The sequence below is a fragment of the Pelodiscus sinensis genome, chromosome 19 (assembly GCF_052426305.1).
Source record: "Pelodiscus sinensis isolate ZL-2025 chromosome 19, ASM5242630v1, whole genome shotgun sequence".
Lineage (NCBI taxonomy): Eukaryota > Metazoa > Chordata > Testudines > Trionychidae > Pelodiscus > Pelodiscus sinensis.
This window is the reverse complement of record NC_143070.1, coordinates 29119182-29128870: the sequence shown is the minus strand read 5'-3', so window position 1 is coordinate 29128870 and position 9689 is coordinate 29119182. Positions and strand designations below refer to the sequence as shown.

Genomic DNA, 9689 nt, shown 5'->3' with positions numbered 1-9689 from the left:
GTAACTAGATACACACAAATACTCAACTATTACTTTGTGTCCACATCACACATCAAACACAATGAATTCTGCACAAGCCTCACTCTCACTCCTTACACGACAGTTCTGGGAGTTGATCAGCCCAGCCTGGTGGATTCCGGGGAACATGTGATGCCCCAGGGACCCTCCACACCAGCCCAGGGGTGGGTGCCAGGGCCAGAGCCCTAGTGGGACATTGCTCACAAAGCATCCAGGGCTGAGTTGTCCTCATTGGCTCCTTCCAATCCAGCAAACAGCCTGAGTCAGCTCCAGGGAGGGGCACAGCCAGTTGTTGCTGGAGGCGGGGCAAAGGCTGAGTTCAGGAAATTAAAACTGTCTCTCTTCCCCCGCCCAGAGGAGCCATGGCTGCGGCGAGCCCTGTAAAAAGCCTGCAGGAGGAAGCGACGTGTCCCCTCTGCCTGGAGTATTTCACAGACCCGGTGGTCACAGCCTGCGGGCACAATTTCTGCCGCGCCTGCCTCAGCTGGTGCTGGGAGGGACCCAACCCAGCCGCCTCCTGCCCGCAGTGCAGGGACCCGGTGCAGCAGGGCCCCCTCCGGCCCAACAGGCAGCTGGCAAACATGGTAGAACTTGTCAAACAGCTGAGCCTGCAGGCAGTGAAGGGGGCAGGTGGGGACGGGGTGTGTGAGGAGCATCAGGAGGCGCTGAAGCTGTTCTGCGAGGAGGATCAAGCCCTCATCTGCCTGATCTGCAGAGAGTCCCGGGCTCACCGCGCGCACACGGTGCTGCCCATAGCGGAGGCTGCCCAGGAGTACAAGGTACGGAGCTGCTGCCCTTTCTGCTGGGAATTACTCTGGGTTTTACTCACTGGCTAATTTCCCTGACTCTTCCTGGGAGAGGCTGTGACAAAAGAAATGTTCTGGCCAGGGGGCAACTGAGGCAACAGAGCAAGTCATTAGAGACACCGGCTGAGAGAAACTTCTCTGAGATCCTTCTGGACCCAGCCCTGTGCTGGGGAAATGAGGAGCCGTTACCCAGTGGGAGGGATATGGGTCAGCAGCAGGCTGGCTATGGGACTGTGCTGCCTTCAGACTGGAGAAGGGGGGGGGGGTGGTACAAGCGGCTGTTACTACAGATTTATTGCTAGAATTTATTGTTACTTGTATTTGCATTACAGTTGCCCCGACAGACCCCATGTGAGATCCGGGCTCTGCACAAAACCCAGCCAGGGACAATCCCTGCCCTGAGCACTTTACACTCTGGGTAGACAAAATGTGGAGAGGGAAACTGAGGCACAAAGGCTCGTGAGTCACTCAGTAGGTCAGTGGCTGAATTCGGCATGGAACCCCAGTTTCTCCAGACCCCATCCATGAGCTTAACCACTAGGCCATGTTGATACCTCAGCTTTGGTGTTGAAATGATTGAGTTAGAAGGGAAAGACGCCTTGCTACAGGCCCAGGCCCAGCAAGGAGAGGAGGTTTCCCACGGGGATGCTGAACTCCTGGGCTGCTCTGGGAGGGGTTAAACTCAGATGCTGCGGCCAGCACTAGAGGAGGTCACTGGGCTGGACACTGTGGGATCTGGAGTGTCTTGAGTCCACCCACAGCACCACTCCAGGCAGCACAGGGTTATGGCAGGCACCACTGGGATTAGACTGGGATGGAGCAAAACTACCCCCAGGCTGGCGCTGCCCGGTGCCGGTCTGACCTGTGCCAGTGGGTACCTGGGCACGGACCAGCCAGCAAGGTTCTGTTAGTCCCACCAGGCAGCCTGTGGGAATCTCCCAGAATGCACTGCTGCCGGGAGCTGTACCAGGGACTGGGGCAGCGGTACCTGCCCAGAGGGCGTTGCTCTAAAAAGGATTTAGGGCAGCACTGGGGCAAACCTGAACCCTACTTACTACAAATCAGCCTGTTTAATTACGGGGGCCACTGACCCATTCCCAGAGCACAGGACATGCTCACGTCTACCTGACCAAGCCCACCCTCAATGCTTGGTCGGCCTCTGTGGGCCTGTCCCTGCCTCGGTCAGACCATCCCGTGGTCTATAGGCCGGTCAGTCTTACCTCGGTTCCTGGAAAAATCATGGAAGGGATCCTGAAGGAATCCATATTGAGGCACTTGGATGAGAGGAAAGTGATTAGGGATAGTCAGCATGGATTCACAAAGGGCAAGTCGTGCCTGACCAATCTGATTAGCTTCTATGATGAGGTAACTGGCTCGGTGGACATGGGGAAGTCAGTGGATGTGATATACCTTGACTTTAGCAAGGCTTTTGATACGGTCTCCCACAATATTCTTGCCAGCAAGTTAAGGGATTGTGGATTGGATAAATGGATGGTAAGATGGATAGAAAGATGGCTAGAAGGCCGGGCCCAGCGGGTAGTGATCAACGGCTCGATGTCAGGATGGCAGTCGGTTTCTAGCGGAGTGCCCCAAGGTTCGGTTCTAGGACCGGTTTTGTTCAATATCTTTATTAATGACCTGGATGAGGGGATGGATTGCACCCTCAGCAAGTTTGCGGATGACACTAAACTGGGGGGAGAGGTAGATACGCTTAAGGGCAGAGATAGGGTACAGAATGACTTAGACAAATTGGAGGATTGGGCCACAAGAAATCTGATGAGGTTCAACAAGGACAAGTGTAAAGTCCTGCACTTGGGACGGAAGAATCCCAAGCATAGTTACAAGCTGGGGACCAACCGGTTAAGTAGTAGTTCTGCAGAAAAGGACCTGGATGAGAAGCTGGATATGAGTCAACAGTGAGCCCTTGTAGCCAAGAAGGCTAATGGCATATTAGGTTGCATTAAGAGGAGCATTGCCAGCAGATCCAGAGATGTCATCATTCCCCTTTATTCGGCTTTGGTGAGGCCGCATCTGGAGTATTGTGTCCAGTTCTGGGCCCCCCACTACAAAAAGGATGTGGACGCATTGGAGAGGGTCCAGCGGAGGGCAACCAAAATGATCAGGGGACTGGAGCATATGACTTATGAGGAGAGGCTGAGGGACTTGGGTCTGTTTAGTCTGCAGAAGAGAAGAGCGAGGGGGGATTTGATAGAAGCCTTCAACTTCCTGAAGGGAGGTTCCAAAGAGGATGGAGAGAGGCTGTTCACAGTAGTGACAGATGGCAGAACAAGGAGCAATGGTCTCAAGTTGTGGTGGGAGAGGTCCAGGTTGGATATTAGGAAAAACTATTTCACTAGGAGGGTGGTGAAGCACTGGAATGGGTTACCTAGGGAAGTAGTGGAGTCTCCATCCCTAGAGGTGTTTAAGTCTCGGCTTGACAAAGCCCTGGCCGGGTTGATTTAGTTGGAATTGGTCCTGCCTAGAGCAGGGGGCTGGACTTGATGACCTTCTGAGGTCTCTTCCAGTTCTATGATTCTATAATCCCCACCTACGTCATTCTGCGTGGAGGTGCCGTCCCCTCCTGCTGCAGCCTCAGTCTCCTCCTGTCCCTTTCTCACCGGACAAAGCCACGGCCAGGGCTGAGTCCCCACTGGACAGGGACAGAGCCCCACAGAACTGGGACTGTGCAGCGTAAAGCCGGACAAAAGGCCTCCTCAGGCCCTCAGACTGGGGGAAGGGAGGGAGATAGAAGAGCCTGGTGATCTGCCCAGGGGCCCGTTGACGTTGCTCTGCTGAGCCTCCCTATAACTAATGGGCTGGCCCTGGTGCCAAGCCCAGCTTTGTCCAACCAGCGCAACCCCCAGAGCTAAGCTCCCAGCCTCTGTGTAAGCCCTGGTGGCTCCTGGGTTTGGCATCTTTTAGCTATTTCAATCCTCTCACTCAGAGATGTGTTGATTCACCCCCAGTGCGAGTCAGGGCCGGTCCCGGGCTGCGCTGCCAATCGTTTCACACACACCAACAACGCGCGGTGATAACTGAGCTCTCTCTCTAACCACTAAACAGTCTCAACCTGCCTTGGTAACAGTCAGATTCTGACACACTCCCAGGCTGTATTAATAAGGTTTCATCTGCTTGGGGGCCCTGATGTCACACAGCGACTGGGACCAACAGTCACTGGGGCTGAGGATGGGAAAACACCCCGTTCCCCACCCCTTTCGGCCTCACAATGAAACCTTCCAGCCCATTTCTGTTTCCTCAGGGGAAAATCCAGGCCCATTTGAAGACTCTGCGGGAAGAGAGAGAAAAGCTGCTGGGATGGAAAGCGACGGGGGAGGGGAGAAGTCAGGAGTGTCTGGTAGGTGCCTGTGGCTATGGACCGGCAGGGGAAGGTCTGAATGTTGGGCAGCAGCTCAGGAGAGATTCAGATGGTGCCCATCTGATTAGCAGAATGTTCACAGCTAGATTTTGTTTCAACTGGTGGTGCACATTTACATGCCTCAGTGCACACTGAAAAAATTATTCCACACATGGATGGAGAAGATTAAAGAGAACACCGATGCTGAGTTCTGTCCCCTGCAGCTCTGGGTGTGATTTCCCAGAGTCCAAGAATAACAGAACTTGCTGCCCATGGCAGGCAGGGAACCGTCCCTTTCAGAGGGATATGGGCCAAACTGGAAACTGAGGGAAACTGAGGGATGCCTCAGCCTAGTACCCACAGATGGTATTACAGGTTCTCAGGCTCTGCCCACGCCCCTGACCAGCCCTTTCCCTGTTTTCACAGAAACAGACACAAGCCGAGAGGCAGATGATTGTGGCCGAGTTTCAGCAGCTGCGGCAGTTCCTGGAGGAACAAGAGCGACTCCTGCTGGCCCAGCTGCAGAAGCTGGACGAGGAGATTGGGAGGCTCCAGACTGACACTGTCAGGAAACTCTCTGCACAGATTTCCCATCTCAGCGAGCGGATCAGTGAGCTGGAGGGGAAGTGTCAGAAGCCGGCGAGTGAATTCCTGCAGGTGAGACTGAGGGAGAAACGTCCCAGCTTCCCACACAGGGAAGGGAGGCTCCTGAATCAGAAGCGCTGAGTGTGACGGCGCGTTGGGGTCCCCCGCCTCCTGCACCCCCAAAATGGCACAAACAGACTCCACCAGCCAGTAGAACAGAGGGAGTTTATTGCCTCACCAGACAATCTGAGCACGGCACAGATGTCACCAGGTTACAGGGCAGGCCTAGGATGCCTCAGCCCACCTTGATATGGGGGGCGGTCTCGGCTTCTAAACCCCCCAGCCTGTTGCTGAGGCTGCTTCCTCCATGCTCCCAGACTGAAACTAAACTAACCCTCCTCCAGCCCTGCCCCCCAGCCAGGGCAGCAGTCACCTTCCTTTGTTCCTCTCCATGGGGGGTAGCTGGTCGGACCGGTTGAGAGACCCCTTTGCATAATGACTCATCCCTGTCCTTCTGGGCTGTGGTACTGGCAGCAGCCAGTGGGGGTTACCACAGACCCATAGAAACCAGCAAGTTCCCCCCACTACATCACACTGGGGTCCAGCTGTCAGATCTGGGTGTAACTCGGCAAGTGTGTTGCTGCCATGTGCGTGACTGTTGTGCTTTGCAGAGTCACAGGCACAGAGCTATTAGAGATGGCAAAGCCCCATTCGCTCAGGGGATCCATGGCCCTGGAGCCAGGACAGGGCCTCTCTTCCCATGTTTGCAAAATCCCTTCCCTGGGTCCTGTGTGTGTCGATGGGGACTGAGGTTCTTTTCTCTCTCTCCTCTCCAGGATGTGAGAAGCACTGCACAGTGCAGGGAAAGGGCTTGGAGCTGATGTTGGCACCACATCTCCCCAGGGCCTTGCAGCCAGATGTGAGGGGAAGGTCACAGGCTGGGCACAAATCTCTGATCAGCGTCAGCCTGCGGCACTCCCCTAGCCCAGTAGACTCTGGGATTCCCCATTCAGGGCACAGTCTGAGCTCAAGTGTTTCCTGGAGCTGTCACCTCCCTGGGGACTGGCTGCCTCAGGACTGTGGGGTGGGACATGGGCCTGTCACTGCCGGGCACTGGGCACATTCAGCCCAGGGCAGCAGGGACCCAGAGTCTGTCCCACCCGAGGGCTGTTTGGAGACCTGTGGGAATGGGCTGGGGAGGAGGGAGCTGGTGTCTCTGTCTAGTCCCTAGTGGGCAGATTCCTACAGCCCTTCCCCAGGGAACCTCCTGTCCCTCAGCGCCTGGGGGCCAAGGGGTGAGTTGGCCGGGGAGACTCAGTTCCCCTTTTGTCCCCCAGCTGGTCTCCCCAGGCCAGAGCTGCAGACTGTTCATGGGACCTTTGAGGGGACGTTGCAGGGCCAAGGGCTGCGCTGCCCCTTCTCTGGGGCTGGGAGAACTGGAGGATTCGAACTCCAGGCCCAGCAGAGCAGTGACTCACTGGCCGGAGCTGGAGAACTGAGTCACTCGGTGCAGTGTCACCATGTGACGTTGTCTCTCCCCAGGTGTGAGACGGGGCCGTTCCAGCCACCAGAGGAGATTTCTCCTGAACTGGGCGAGCGAGTCAGGGGTTTCTCCCAGAAAACGACTGCGCTGTCGGAGACACTGAGTCAGTTCACAGGTACCTTGAAGGGACGGGGGAGGGGAGAGTGAGTGAAGTGTCTGAGGCCAAGGAAAGAGACCGATGTTGGTCATTTGGTTCCTTGTTAGATGAGGCTTCTGTTGAATTGTGAGGTGAGAATGGCGCCCAGTTGCCGTCCCAGACACTCGGGTTGAACCTTATTTGTTCCAAAAGCCTCTTTGTAATAACAGCGACTGTTGGAGCACAAAATGGCCGACACATGGACAGAAACACGCCCAGCTCCGTGCTGCTCTCTGTGGAGACGCTGAGTACCCAGACCCCACGGCTCACAGGTAGAGCCAGGAGTTCACAAACTCTGAACCTCCTGCTCGTGTCAAAGGGACCCAAGTGGATGAAGTTACTTGGAGGCCAAAATCTTGGCAGGATTTGGGCTTAGGCTGTGACAAATGTCAGGAAGTGAATGAGCCAAACCCTGTGGAGTCTGAAGGGCAGGAGGGATGTTGAGGAGAAAGCGAATCTCTTCACACATTGTCCTGGGCTGGCTGCGAGGCTGCAGGGACGTTGGTTCCTTTGCTGGGAGAGGCCTGAGTGAAGGATGAAGTAGGAGGCTTCAGACCCTTTTATATTAAATACCTGAGGGTGCATCTACACAACTTACATTAATTGAGTAGCTGAAGTTGATGTAGCTTAACTTGGCTGTTGCCAGCAGACAGAGAAGGGAAGAGCATTCTCCGTCCGACTTCCCTTACTCCTCATGAAATGAGGGCTACGAGCACTGACACGAGCACCCCTCAGTGCGATTAGCTGTCTTCACTCAACTGCTAATTCAAGCCCTGGGAGATCAACAGGCGCAGCCTCCATCTTCTCTGCAGTATAGACGTACCCAAGTGTGTCTCTGCTGTAACGAAAACCCAGGTCTCTGTGTTAGGATTGGGGATGTCGTGGGCAATACGGACTCCTGAAGTCTCACCTCTATTCTCCCTTCCCTCACCAGACATGCTGCCCTCTGCACTGGAGAGAGCAGGAGGAAAGTCCCTGGGAGCTTTCAGACAGGGTGAGGTTTCGAGTGGAGACTGAAAACACCTTCCTGAGCTTGTAGCTCGTCGTCACCCACCAAACCCCCAGCGACCACGACAGGCAGAGCCCCAAACCTGCCCACTGAGCGGTGAGGCACCCCAGGGGACTGAATCAGAAGGACGAGGAGCCGTGTCCTGCCCCCTTTAAGAAATGGGATGGTCGGACCCCCCACTTCTCACTATGGGCACAGTTTGCAGGCAGGGGCTGCGCTTTGTGTCGGGGCAGCTGATCAGCACAGCCCCTCCTTGGGCACCAGCCTCTGCCCTGTGCTGCCCCCTCCCAGTGACCCCACCCCAGATCCCCTTCCCCAGAGCCCTGCCCCTGGCCAGGCCAGAAGCCAGAGCTGGGCTCCCCCCATTGAGCCCGGCTGCCCTGAGGAGCCCTGGACCCTCCACTGCCCTGGGGGTGACTAATGCCCAGGCCCTGCTCTCTGGGGTGAGGCGGCTCTTCCCCCGCGCTGCCCCCTCCCCTCTGTGCCCTGGGCGGGGGGGTGGAGGCTGCAGCAGGGGAGGGAGTTTCCATCTGGGGGTTAAAGCTGGAACCCGCCTCCTCTGTCCCCTCCCCGCCACTGAACCCTCCTGCTCTGGGCCTGGCCCTGGGGATGGAGCAGCCCAAGCTGGGGGGCAGGAGGCTGCAGCCTCTGCACACAAATGAGAAGCTGATGAAGCGGGTCCCATTGCCCAGGCTGAGGCGCTGCAGTGACAGCTCGGCTCAGTCTCAGGGCCCAGGGCAGAGGCAGCTCCCTGGGGCCCAGGCCTGTCCCAGCCACAACAGGGCTGCTGGGGAGGGGGAGAAATGGCCCCAGCCACCCCCAGGGCTGAGCTCTGCCCCTCACGCCCTGATTCTCTCTCCCCAGCGATGGTGACTCTGAATCCAGACACGGCTCATCCCAACCTCGTCCTGTCTCCGGATCGGAAACGTGTGAGCTGGGAAAACACACGGCAGACACTGCCCAACAACCCGGAGAGATTTGACTCTGAGCCCTGTGTGCTGGGCCGTGAGGGGTTCACCTCGGGTAGACATTGCTGGGAGATGGAGGTGGGGGATGGGCGACACTGGGCTGTGGGGGTGGCCAGAGAGTCTGTGAGCAGGAAGGGATGGATCAGCCGTAGCCCTGAGGGGGGGATCTGGGCTGTGCAGTGGTGGGGGGGTCAGTTCCGGGCTCTCACCTCCCCTGCGACCCTCCTGCCTCTGAGCCCCCCCCCGCAGGATCCGGGTTTGTCTGGACTGTGGCCGGGGGCAGGTGACATTTATTGATGCTGGTGCCAAGGCCCCGATCTTCACTTTCCCGCCGGGCTCCCTCCCTGGGGAGAGAATCCGACCCTGGCTCTGGGTGTGGCCAGGATCCCGGCTGCGACTGTGCCCCTGAAATCAGCCTCTCTGGCCTCACACACGCCGGTCTCTGTGACCCTGGAGGACTCCCCTGAACCCAGCCCCAGAGATGGGAGGGATCTCTATGATGCCTTAAAGCTCCTCTCCCTCCCTTCCTCCAGCCCCAGAGATGGGAGGGATAAGAAGACACCCTAGGAGGGGCAGAGGTTTGGGCTGGGTAGGGGTTTAGGTTGGACATGAGGAAAAACTTCCTGCCTGTCAGGGTGGTTTAACACTGGAATAAATTGTCCAGCGAGATTGTGGAATCTCCATCACTGGAAATATTTAAGAGCAGGTTGGACAGACACCTGTCAGGATGATCTAGACAGTGCTCACGGACTGGACTTGATGTCCTCTCAAGGTCCCTTTCAGTTCTACGATTCTATGACCTTGATGGCCCATATTCTTGCTGCCCAAGGTGTCCACCCAAATGCACCCTCAGGGTAAGTCCACACTGCAATGCTATTTCTGGATACCAGAGTATCTCGCAATAGCTACCCTGAGTCTTCACAGGAAGCCCATTATTTCAGGCTTGTTATTCTGACGTGCCTGTAAGTCTCATTCTACGAGGAGGAAGAGATATTTTGGAATAGCGCGTTATTTGAAATTTGGTGCTGTGCGCCTAATGATGAGATAAGCAATTTTGAAATAGCATTGAAAGAAGATACACAATTTGCATATTTTATTTTGAGTTACAATGCAGTGTACATGCACCCCTAGGCACCCAGCATGAGAGACCACCCCAGGCGTATCTCTGAAAGGAGCAGAAGGGGATTTATGGAGGATGGGGAGTGTGAGGAGAGTGTCTCTGGGTACGTCTACACTACAGCGCTAGTTCGAACTAACTTAGTTCGAATT

General features: G+C 56.2%; 1 pseudogene across 1 annotated transcript; it reads left to right on the top strand.

Moving 5' to 3' along the window:
- The first annotated feature begins 274 nt into the window (after positions 1–274).
- LOC149522764 (zinc finger protein RFP-like) lies at positions 275–9472 on the top strand (annotated as a pseudogene). Its single transcript, XR_016347368.1, has 7 exons — positions 275–797; positions 4084–4179; positions 4606–4836; positions 5436–5501; positions 6278–6422; positions 7378–7437; positions 8317–9472. The product of XR_016347368.1 is annotated as a zinc finger protein RFP-like (transcript).
- Positions 9473–9689: the final 217 nt, after the last annotated feature.